This window comes from Rattus norvegicus, chromosome 10 (assembly GCF_021556685.1).
Source record: "Rattus norvegicus strain SHRSP/BbbUtx chromosome 10, alternate assembly SHRSP_T2T, whole genome shotgun sequence".
Classification (NCBI taxonomy): Eukaryota; Metazoa; Chordata; class Mammalia; order Rodentia; family Muridae; genus Rattus; species Rattus norvegicus.
The window spans coordinates 25,862,459-25,874,914 of NC_141543.1; the positions used below are offsets into that span (position 1 = coordinate 25,862,459).

Genomic DNA, 12,456 nt, shown 5'->3' on the forward strand with positions numbered 1-12,456 from the left:
TCCAGGGCCTGGCTTCCTCTGTGGACCAGGTTAATGCCCACTCTACACAGCCCACTTCTCCAGGCCTAAACATTATGATCGCCACAAAGTTCACACATAAGGAAGCTGAGACTGAGGCCAAGTTCCTCTTTCACAGTGACCTGGCACAGAGCCAGAGCTCAAACCTGATTTGGTTGGCCTAAAAGCCTTTGAGGGGAAACATCACAAACAGAAAAGGGGGGAGGGGTGGGATGGCCAGGAGGAGCTGGTTGTTGTGGAAGGAGTAAGCCTGGCTAATTTAAAGGATGGGTGGGTGCATCAGGAGAGACTCCAGAATCCTAGGTGAGCAGAATCCAGAGCAGAGAGGGAGAAATGGGGTCCTCTGCAGCGGTAAAGGTTGAAGGAGGAGACAAGTTATGAAGTAGCCAGTGAGGCATGGTTAGGAACCGGAAAACAACTAGGAACTGGAGGGTTAGTGGCCAGTGGCCAGTGCGTTCACAGTCCTCACATGGTAGACTTTGTCTTCTATCAACAGTGAGTACCAAGGTGGCTGTTGACCTAACTCTTGTGAAGCGTTTGATCCACTTCAGGTTCATTGGTGGAAGCCCTGGGAACTCTGCATTCTGATAACCCCATTACATACAGGAGGAAACAGCCAAAGAGAGGTGGCCACCACAATAAAAAAGGGGACTCACAGCTTGAACCCATGTCTTTCTGACCACCCCATGCTTCCTGCCGTTGAAGAGAAACAGAGTGGCTTTGGTGGGTAGAGCCGTACTCAAAGTCTGTCAGAGAAGAGTCCAACAGGCAGTACGAAAAGACGTTCGAAGTTGGGGCAGCTCAAGGACACAGGGTCTCAGTGTTGTTCATCTGGCTGGTATCTCTGTTCAAAGTCTTCTCCCCCTGACAAGGACAGTGGCGTCAGTCAGTAATTCCAAACGCTGGCTTTACAGGCAGAAATCTGAGGACAACAAGTTCAAGGCTTGCCTGTGATACAGAGTGAATTCAAGGTCAACATGGACAACTTAGTGAGACCCTTTCTCAAAAAAAATAAAAGGTGAAATGAGGTTGGGATCTAGTTAACTAGTAAACTCTTCCCACCATATTAGAAACAACAGAAACAGAGGGGAAGAGGGAGGAACTGGAGAGGCAGCTCAGTGGTTAGGAACATTTGCTACTCTTTCAGAAGACCCAGGTTCAGCTCTCAGCACTTACACGATGGCTAAGCCATTCATAACTCTAGTTCTAGGGGATCAGATGCCTTCCCCTGACTCATAGGGCAACAGACACACACAGTACACACATATATGTGTAGGGGAACACACACACACACACACACACACACACACACAATCATGTGCACAAGATAGAATAGATATCACAGAGAGAGATAGAGACAGAGAGACAGAGACAGAGAGAGAGAGACACTTCCTCACTTGCCACCTATGAGGGCTGGGAACCACCTTTCCATCTCTGTGGAGAGAAGGGAGATGGAGTTTGGAGGAACAACCATAGCAACCCAGGTACTTGCTCTCCCCTGTTCCAGAAGGGGATCCTTCCCAGACTGCCAGCCTCAGGCAGGTCAGTTCTCCCTCACCCACAGTTTCCTTACCTGGCACATGGAGTTTGTACATTTGTTTTCCCTCTTGTTGCACAGTATAGGCATGAACCGGTGTGGTGTCTAGGACCAATGGAGGGCACACTGGGAGAATCTAAAGAAAACAAAAGACTCTGTGAAAAGGTTTCCATTGATCACCGGAGCTGTGTGTGTCTTTTGAAAAGGCCCCTTGTTCACATCGCCAATGAAAATTATTAAAGTCACGTTTGCTTTTGTGAGGGCAGGGCATGTTGTTCAAAAGGCTTCACACCAGCAGTCCTCTGTCGACCGCCTTGCTTTCTATGGTTTTAGTACTGTACTGGCCACAGAGAAAGCATGCAGTACAACGTTGTATTTTGAGTCCAGGGAGAGAGCACGTTCACACAAATTTGTATACAGTATCCTGTTAGAAAGGTGTGTTTTGTTACTGTTGTTCATCTCCTACAATGTTTAGTTTGTCAATTCAGCTTTATCACAGTTACGTATATAGAGGATAAAGCAGTCTAAATAGGGTTGGTTTCAGACATCTTAGAGCAGAGCCCTCGTGGATAAAGGGGATGCTTCTGTGTGTGGTTGAATATCTTTGAGGTACAAAGTTCCAGAGGGGAAAAAAACTCAAATTGACTTTGAAAACAGATGATTGACTTATGTTCCTGAAAAGCCTGAGGCCATCTACTCAGGAGGTAAGGCATGATTGAATTAGGACATCCAATACCCACTTTTCTGGCCTCCCATTATACAGTGGCTCTCCCTGCACTGGCAAGATGGCCATCACAGCCCAACAACTCCATTCCCCATGAACCTCTTTGTTTCCTCATTCTGTAGACACAGTCCCTTCTGTTATCTATGGTAATCATGTGACAGAATAAGAAGCTCTGATTGGTCATGCTCAAGACCACATGCTTCTCTTACATATGTACAGAAAGTGAAATTGGATAGACACTGTTCTATAAACCATAAAAGTCAGAGAAAAAAAACACAAAACAAAACCAAACAACAACAAACCAACCAGTGGGAAAGAAACCAGCCAACCAGCAGTCAACTACAGCCACTAGGATCTCTTTCCTCTCCTGTCCGTAACCCCCCAGGAGCAGTGTCCCTGCCTCAAGCTTGCTGCTTCTAGGATTGGCAGGTGACAGTTGAGAGATGGCTGAGGTCTGATCTCTTTGTACTTCCTTGTAAAGTGGAGAAAATTACCAGAATGACACTGGAAGTCAGGACGGCAACTTCCTGGCTCAGCTCAAGGCACAGCCATGGAAGGAATTGGATCCTCACTCCATGACAGCTTGCTCACAAAGTTCAAGGAAACCTTAGCTCCAGCTTCAGTCTGCGGCCAAGCACTAGATTCCCCTGTAAGCAGGGTAGCAGCAGAAACCACTTAAGGTGTCTCTCAAGGAGGCCAGTACGCAGTCAGGTGACGTCATTCTCTGAAATCACTTGGAGGTTTCAGATGACTCCCTCTTCTGCTTTCTTGTTGCTATTCTCTTTACCCTCCCCTGTGTGTGACATTTCTAAGACACTTCTAGATTTAATTATTAAAATCACTTGTCAACAGTACAGAACTGGAAGGGTCTTACTGAGAACCTTGGAACTCAGAATAGGGCTAGACAATTGGGCAAAGGAGTCATGAGTGGAGGGACCCTCAATTGAGACAATGCCTCCATAAGATCAGGCTGTAGGCACATCTGTAGGACATTTTCTTAATTAGGGATTGATGTGGAGGGCCCAGCCCATTGTGTGTGGTGCCATCCCTGGGCTGGAGGTCCCAGGTTCTATAAGAGACCAGGTTGAGGAAGCCCTCCATTGCCTCTGTATCAGCTCCTATCTCCAGGTTTCTGCCCCGACTGAGTTCCTGTTCTGACTTTTTTCCCATGATGAACAGTGATGGGAGCACAAGCCAAATAAACTTTTTTCTCCCCAATTTGCTTTGGTCTTGGAGAGTGACCCTGACTAAGACACCATCAGAGGAATAACCCAGAATCGGAAGGTCCACTTACATTTGGGGTGTTGGTTTATTGTGTGTAAATTCCTCCCTCCTCCTTGAAAATATAAATGTTTTTCAGAGCTACCCTGATCTCCTCCCAACAAGAGGTGATTAGGTCCCACAGCATTTCCGACTTTGGTGTCTCACTGGGGTTCCCCAGGCTTTCTCCAATACTGTGCCCCACACAGTAAGGTTGACTGCCTCAACCGCCACGGTGGTCCTTGACAATAAAGGTTAAAAGACAAAGTGGGCCAAGAGAGGGAAAGTCTTGTCAGGAAGCATGCCAGGTGACTTAATTGAATTTGAGCAATTCCAAGGGGGTGACTGGTTCTCATTTAGGAAATGTAGATTGAATAGCTGGTCCCCTTGTTAAGGAGAGACATGCAATTTGAGGAGCTCTGCATGAGGCACTGGTAAACTGGCAAGCCAGTCTGTCTCACACCACACGCACAGCCTCTGCTCACATGAGCTGGCCCTGTGCGCTCACTAAGAGTCCCCTGCCTCCCGTTCCCCACAGACTTCCTTTAAACTTCTATGGCTATTCTTAACTTTATCATATTCCATTTCAAAGTCAAGTAATAGTCCACCTTGTTAAAAGTGAATTTTGCAATGCCTGTCCTTACTGTTTTGGTATTTTTCCCTGTCAACTTCTCCATTTCTTTCTTTCTTTTTTTTTAAGATTTTTTTTCTTCATTTCCTTCTCAACCTTCTTTTAAAAAAAAAATCGTGTGTGTGTGTGTGTGTGTGTGTGTGTGTGTGTGTGTCCTTGCACACATATACATGCATGTACATACCCAAGAAGGCCAGAAGAAAGCATTGTGTACCCTTGAGTTATAATTACAGGTAGTTATGAACAACCCAGCACAGATGCTGGGAGCTGAAATCCACTGCTTTGGAAGAGCGGCCTGTGCTGTTAACCATTGAGCTATCCTTCCAGGTTGACTGCCCCACCCACCATGGTGGCCCACGGCGACAAAGAGAGGCAAAGTATTGTCAGTGACTACTAGGGTAGTAGTTACTAATGTAGTTAGTTACAATTCAGTTCTAATATAGGGAATTTGAGTCTTTTGAGAAAGGAAATGCTTGTCATGATTTTCGTTGTTCCTGTTGTTCCTCTGCCACACACTTTAAAACGCTTCTTGGAAATAGTTTAAACCTCCTTAGGCAAATAAGCACAGAAAATAATTTATTTTCTACTCCAGTCACTGGACTTAGGTTCCATTTTGCAGATAGAGACTCGGGGTCGTAGAGTATGGGGGCTACACAGGGTTGCCCATAGCTAAAAGATGGTGGAGCAAGGACTGGGTCACTGGTGTTTGTCCCTCTCCACCCTGGGCCACATCCCCCACAGGATCAAGGAATCCAGACATCAGAGAGCCATGAAGGACTCAACGGCATTTCTTATGAAGGAGATATTTTCTCATTCCCAAGGAGGAGATGGCAGGGATTAGGTGGAGAAAACTGTGGCACTGGCTGACTCTTGATTTATGGGAAAAGATAAATTGGCACCAGACAGGGAAATCCCTGGCTTTAGGTAATCTGGGGGAGGTCTGTGTGATCTCCGAAAGCCAGAACATTTATTGGACAGATAGTGTTTTGACGCTGTCCTCTGGAGACAGTGGGCACTGGAAAGTTAAAATGGACCTTTTGGCTTTCAAACGTGTCTGCAGTGAGAATGGCAAGGCGGCTGGAGACTGACACATCCACTCACCTAAATCTGCAGGCCGGGAGTGGGACCACCTCCGGCCCTTCAGGTCTGATTGTTCCGAGACTTACGTAACAAGACTGGAAATGAACAAAACCTTTTCTGAAAAGGAACGAGTGGGGTCGGATACTGCCAATCCCATTTTTATACAAAGTTTCTCTATAGCCGAGATTGAAATAAGATCTGGATGTTGGTGGGTACGGTTATACAGGCCAAGAGGCAGTGTACATGTCCAACTGTCAAGGTACACTGATGACAATTACTGCGTTTGACGTGATGAATAGAGTTACATATTGAACATTAGAGCTGGGAGTTCCTGGACAAAAAATAACAAGATGATTGCCCTACGTCCTTTCAGTCCATTGACCTCCTACCTGGTGAGTCCAGATAGACGCTTAGCAGGCACAGGTGATTCTCTAAAGAGTTACTCAAGTGAACCTTCAGTCCAAGACAAAGCTGAAACCCCAGTGGCTCCATTAGGATTAAGTCTGTTCAAATGCTTCACAAACCATCAGAGTAGATAGCCAGTTGCTTCCTTTTCCTCCTCCTCTTCGTATTCTAAATGTTTTGTTTTTGTTTTCTAGTTGGTTTGTTTTATTTGTTTTTGACATAGGCTTTCTCTGTGCAGCCCTGGCTGGCCTGGAACTCACCCTGAAGACCAGGCTGGCATCAAACTCAGAGATCTACTGGCCTCTGCCTCCCGAGTGCTGCAGATTAAAGGAGTGTACCACCACCACCTGCCCTAACCATATTTTTTTAAACATACATAAAGTGGTATATATTTGTAAAGTGCCATCTAACGTTCAACACATGGCCACTGTATTGCGTGTGAAAGGGGTATGATGTTCGCATCTGGGTTAAACATACACTCGGTCTCTTGCCACTTCCTTATGGTGAAAACTCGGAAACCCCTTTCTGCTATTTTAAGATGTATATGCAGTGTGTTACTGTTATCATAGTCATCTTAAAATGCCCCACCAGCTGATGATAGACATTTATAAGATACAATAAAGTCGCTTTGCAAAAATGAAGTCACACACAATAGAGACACGATTTTTTTTAATTAATTTCAACAGGCATAAAATTGTATTTCAAAAGTGTCAGGGTGTACATGATTAGACAAAAGGAAAAAAATTACAGAATCATGCTTGTGGGTCACGGGAAGGGTATGTCTAGGTGATTAATATTATGTTAGGGATGTGGTGGTGTCAAATTATGATAGAAATTTCTAGATCACTTACTTTCCTTGTATGCTTATGTCCTCGAGGGACCAACCAGTAACCTGCATTTCATGGAATGGTGGTGACTGACACTCGAGAGCTAAGGGGCCTCAGCCTTTGCTCCAGCCTTGAGGGCCCTTAAATACCCAGAGTCCTAGAAGCTTGAGAAGCAGATGTCTTTGATACAATAAGCCAGAGCCCTAAGAATAATATGCCTGACATTGATTCAAACCATTTATCAGAGGAGTATGAGAACAGATGATGTATTTCAGAATTCAGGCATGGAGTTATTGATCGAACGAGAAATTAAGACTTATGGTTATTATAGTAAAGGGCAGGAGGGGAGTGGGCCTCTGTGCCTGAGGTCCCGAATAACCTGTTCAACTTGATCTATAATAATTGAAGGCAGGGAGTGCTGGTGAGATCAGCGGCGCTGATTGGATCTGCTCTTGGTGCCTCTGGCTTGGTGCTTTTATTTTATTTTATTTTATTTTATTATTTTGATGGGTGTGAGAAAGGCTGGGTGCATAGAGCACTCACTGCCTGCCTTGGCACTGCTATGTACGGGGAAGAAAGACGCTGTCTTCTTCCCTAAGGCCCCTGACCTCAACACAATCCTGAAACTCTGTCTCCTCCTCCACTGGTTTCTATTCAGACCCTATCCGGTCTTGGCCCTTCCTCGTTACCAGAATCTGACCCAGTGTAACCAAATTCTTGCTGGATTCCACCCTGCCGTGTGCTCTCAGGCAAATAAGGCTGACCTTGCAGCTTAGACTAGGCGTACACTGCTAAACTTGTGCACCTTATCTCATGCCCAATATCAGTGTCTCTTCATAAGGACAAAAAAATTACATATGCAGACCGCTTCTGCACAGCGCCCAGCACACAGTTGCTGGAAGTTACTCTCATTTAACAAATAACGTCTTTGTAGCAAAATATAAAGAAGAAAAAAATGAAGAAATCCTTCTAACTCAGTATAGAATTAATCACTTGTCTCCCAGTTACCTTTTTGCTCAATATTCATTCATTCATTCATTCATTCATTCAATGATACAGTCTACCAGGGTGAGCCCAGGAGTCTAAACTTCCAGGTTCTCCTGCCTCTCCCCTCCAAATGCTGGGGTTAGAGGGATGTTCCACCCGACTCAGTTATAACCATTACTCTGCTTGAACGTTTCATTTTAGACTTCTTTCTTTTGTAACACCACAGATATTTCCCCCTTGCCAATAAATACCCTGGCCCTGGCCCAGTGTTTTAAGTGATGACCTAATCCATTGCACAGATATGATGCTTTAATCTCCCCAATAACGAGTTTGTCTTTGTTTATCTTTTCTCCTGAAATTTCTGCAGTGATCAGCAGGGATTTGCAGATGTATCTGTCTCCATGATTGTGTCTTTAAGTCCGTAGCCTTGAAGCACCTGGCCAAAGGCTATACAGAACATTCTGGAATCTTCTTGAAACTCCCCTGCTTGGCATAAGTTGGAAAGTTCTATGGATGCTAGGAAGAAGTTTGGCTCTGGGGAGAAGACAGTCCTTGGTCCTAATCCTCCCTGTTGGGAAAATGGCTTCTGTCCCCTAAACCTCATTTCTATTGACATCATTCAGGGATGGAAGGAATAGCTTTTGTTTCAGCCAGTCAGAGGCCGTTTGATGAAGTCAGGCATTCCGAGCCTTTCAGATCATACCTGGTCTTGGGAGCAGCCTTCACCTCAGATGTGTTGGAACATGCAGGAAAATTTAACTCGTTTCCCAGTCTGCCTTCTCCATCAACTTGCCCAAGTGCCTGAACCTGGGCACTGCTCCATGGTGCATTTTGGGTGAGGAGGAGAGAGTGTGGGGGCTGGAATTTGAAAGCCCTGCAGAACTGGTCTAGTTCTCCTTTGCTGTACCAGAATAAAAAACCTCTTTGAACAAATGGCCCCAAGATAAAACCACACTGGGGTTTGAGTCTTCTCAGGGTGGGGCACATTCTCCAGGAGGTGGAGCTGGCATGGTTCTGTTGAACAAGCTGACGTTTGGTCCCACAGTTCTGAAATCTCAGAGCTCAGGGGAGAGACCTTTGGATCCCCATTCTGTCTCTCACAGGGCTTTTAAGGCTACAGAGAGAAAACATGCCTGCTGACCCCCAGCAGAGCTGTATACACTTCCTTTCCTTTGCCCTGGCTGAAACCTACAAAGGTGAACATTGAGAAAGCCTGTGGGAGGCTGTGTGGTATGTGGTAAGCTTTGTGCTGAGCCCGAGTCCCTCAGTATGCCCTCGCTTTCACAGCGGCAGGCACGTTTGTATGTTTGGGTTTTCCAGGAGGGATAAATCACACAAACAGAGGGCCTCTGGATTCCTTGGGGGAGCCCAGCCCCCTCAAATTGAACACATGCCCCATTCTGCAGGCTGTACAGAGCAGGCTGCACACGCTGCTCTGGTCTGAAGTGCTTTCTCTGCAAAACTCATTCTTGGAGAGAACTTTCTTTGTGCCACAGTTCAGCCTTTTAGACTAAACAGACAAAGAAAAAATAGTGAGGTGAAGGGCCAGAAGGGTTCCTTCTGTGCAGCAGAGGAGAGAAGGGATTGCCGGGCTTCGTGGCCTCTGCTGTGGTACCCAAGCCAAGAGGGATGCTGGGAAATAGATCCCCTTGCTCATTGTGTCCTGATCCCTCTTTGTTTTTCTCTCTGCTTGGATGGTGCTGTGAGCTTGTCTGGCCTCCAAATGCACATCTTGTCCTCTTTGGGCCCCAAGCGGGCCTGTGGTATTTGGCCTGCATAGCAGCCTTCGTTTAAAATCAAAGCATCGAAGGTTGATCTGGTTTGAACACAAATCCAGAGCTTGGGGCTCTTTGGCATGTGAGCCCCTTGGGGCCGAGAGTTCTGTTCCTCCCACCCCACCATGAGCCTAGAGTGATGTTGAAGAATTGTATCCTCTTTGATGCCTGGGAAACCAATGCCTGGCTAGTTTCTCCATCCTCCAGTCCTGTCCACCCAGCAGTTGAGTTGATCTGGGGTGCATGCATCCTGTTTTTATTACAAGGTGCGTTTTTTGCTCACAGGCCCTTTCGCTCCAGCCACCCCCCCCCCCAGGTCCCTGCTGCTGTGAGCAGAGATCCCCTCATTCCATTAACATGCTAATAGAGCGGGGACGGGATGGCAGCCCTCACCCACCTCACCCCACCTCCAAGGTTAAGCCTCCAACCCGGGGAGAGCATCTTGGACCAGCAATTTCGGGAGACAGTTAAAAGATTAGATAGTAAATTTACTTAACAGAGACTAATCGCCTGGGGCTGGGTTTCATATCCTGTTTTGAAATAATGTATTTTCTTTTTGTGCTCTGGTCTGAATCTGTCATCCCTCTTCTAATAATGAGAGGCAGAGGATTTTTAATCTTTGACCCTCTTCCATATAATCTAATCATAGCGGTTTTCTGACCCCTCTTCTCCTTATTTGGCAAAGTTCTGGAAAGAAAGAGAATCCTTTCTCGGGCTTAGCTGAGCCGTGGTCCACTTCTCGCCAAGGGTCCGGGTTTGATATGCTGTTAGCGGTCCCTTCAACTGAGGTCCATTCAACAGGAGGAAGAAGAAAGCCAAAGATGCTGGTGTCCGAGTCAGGTGAATGGAGGGAGCAACAAGGTGACAGATGTTCCACACCCAGGTGGCCTGTGAGCCGAGGTGCACATGGGAACGAGCGGTCTGAGGCGAGGCACTTGTTGATGAAGCTAGGAATGAGTCTCCTCGTTATCCACACATGGAAACGTGTGCATTGAACATCCCTCTCAAGCTGGGAGGTCTTGGGAGTCTCCCCTTTCCTCTTAGGGTTTGGCTCGCAGACGGGCGTTTGACCCCAGGCAGTACATGCGGAGGCCTTCCTTTATGTGTGGAGTCTCTTCAGACTGTCTGGCTTTGGGAGTTGCCCTGACAGGAATCTTGGAGGAAGCTGGGAGTTTAGCTTCAGTTCCCGACTGAAAATGGAATGGAAACAAGTAAATACAGGGTTGCTCTCGCTTCCCCAGCCCCTACCCACCCGTTCTCCCCAACTTAAGAGGTTGTGATTATTGAAGGAGGCGTGGCCGAGATCCATCCACATACAGCACCTCCTGCTCGACCTCAGTGCCAGAATGAAACCATGGCCTTTAGCTACTCAGCCAGGGTTGTCCGGCTGAAAGTAAGAAAACACAGCCGAACCTACTTCATTAAATAAAGGGTTGTATTGAAAACATATGGGGCAGGGCTTCCAGAGTGAAAGGGACGTGGAGAAGAAAGGATTGTAGTCCCAAGGAGCCGGTCAACTTCTGAGAGTACTGAGAGAGACAGTGGCTTAACAGTCACACCCAGACTGCTGCTGAATGGAGACACCTCTGTCAGCCTTTCCCTCCCATTACCTTTGACTCACAAGACATAGAGGGAGACTCATGGGTTGGCGCGTCCTGTGTACTTGGCCAGGACAAGATAATGCATCTCGATTCCTTACGGTTCTGCCAGAATACATCCAGGGGGCAGCAAACTGAAGACTACAGAGGCAGGTAGCCAGAAGCCCGCTGGCTTTCCCCGGACCTACATCTCTCCAGAATCTGGCTTTGCTGGGGCAGCAAGCAGAGCGGTCCAAAGGAAGTTGAAACAATCAGCAAGGTTCCCTTCCCTCCACAGTACATCAACATCCTCACCTCTCTTGTGGACACCGCAGTAGCCAGTGTCTCATGAAAGCCGGGTGTTTAGGGGGAGGCCATTTCGTTCCTCTGGATCTCCTGGGTTCTACTTCTCACTTGCCTTTATTAATGGTTCTCCAGGGACCCTTTGCTCCCCACTCAGATCTCCCCCTCTCCCCAACATTCACAGCGGGATAAAGAATTCATAGAGAAAAATAAGCATCCAGTCCCCCATCCCTCTCTGTGTGTCGCGTCCCCTCCCTGTGTGTGTTGGCGTCGCCCTCCTGGGAAATGGGAGAAGGGAAACGGGTCCTTTTAGCCAGTGAATGGCGCTTTGTTATTTTGATGCATGAATGCTGAAGGAATAAGAGACAAAATAAAGTTAATAATACATCGCGGCGTAGATAATTCATCACTTAAATCAATAGGAACTGCAGGTCACTGAACTGGAACTGGTGTTACTGTGATCCAAACATGGAATTAATAATTGAAACTACACTGATGTGTCTTCCTGGAACGGGAAGACAGACAACCCCAGGGAGAGATGGATTCAGCACAGGAGGAACGAGGCGCTAGAGACAGACAGATGATTCATTTAATGCCTACAGCTGTCACATACAGTAAATATGAAAATCTGCTTTCTATCTGGATTCCGGCTCATTTGGGAGCGAGGTTAGCTGAATTATATCCTCGACTCCGTGTTTATTTTTTTTTTCCATCTCTTGCCGAAATCTCACAGGACGGGTTAGCGTGGAACGGCTGGTTCTCTGAAGTCAGGAAGACTCTCTGTCGGTGATGGGCAGTGGTATGCACAACATGTGCACCCCATTACCTCCCCACATACCCACCTGAGATCTGTGGGGACTCGAGCCTTGGTAGCTGTATTGAAGACAAGCAAGTCAGTGATACGGAATTTACAAAAGAGCAAGACAGAAAAAGCCCTGCCATTCGGGGAGGTTCCCTGAGATACTCCGTGCTCTCTCTGAGCCACAGTCTACCTCTCAGACAGAAAGAAACGACAACACTCCATTCAGAAGCATGCTTGAGGTCCAGGTGACATAGTAGAAGGAAAGTGTTCAGATCACAGTGGGTACCTGGTGTCAGGCAGTGTCTGACTCTATCCCCAGAGGAGGGCATGAAGGTACTGGGCCTGGGTGAAGATAGGCATTGGTGGTGTCTAGGGAGGCATTCCTTGCAGCTGAACAGCCTCAGGTGTTTTGGATTGTGAAGGACACAGTCAGTAGTTAAAGTGTGTGTGTAACAAATAAGACTCTGAGCAGGGTGACCATAGACAGATCTGTGTACATGGTTGGCATGGGGGAGTCTAGAAGTGGGGCT

The 12,456-nt window shown here is 46.9% G+C and overlaps 1 protein-coding gene across 1 annotated transcript in view; it reads left to right on the forward strand.

Moving 5' to 3' along the window:
- The window catches only part of Slit3 (slit guidance ligand 3), a 585,823-nt gene that overhangs the window by 290,078 nt on the left and 283,289 nt on the right, over positions 1-12,456 (forward strand).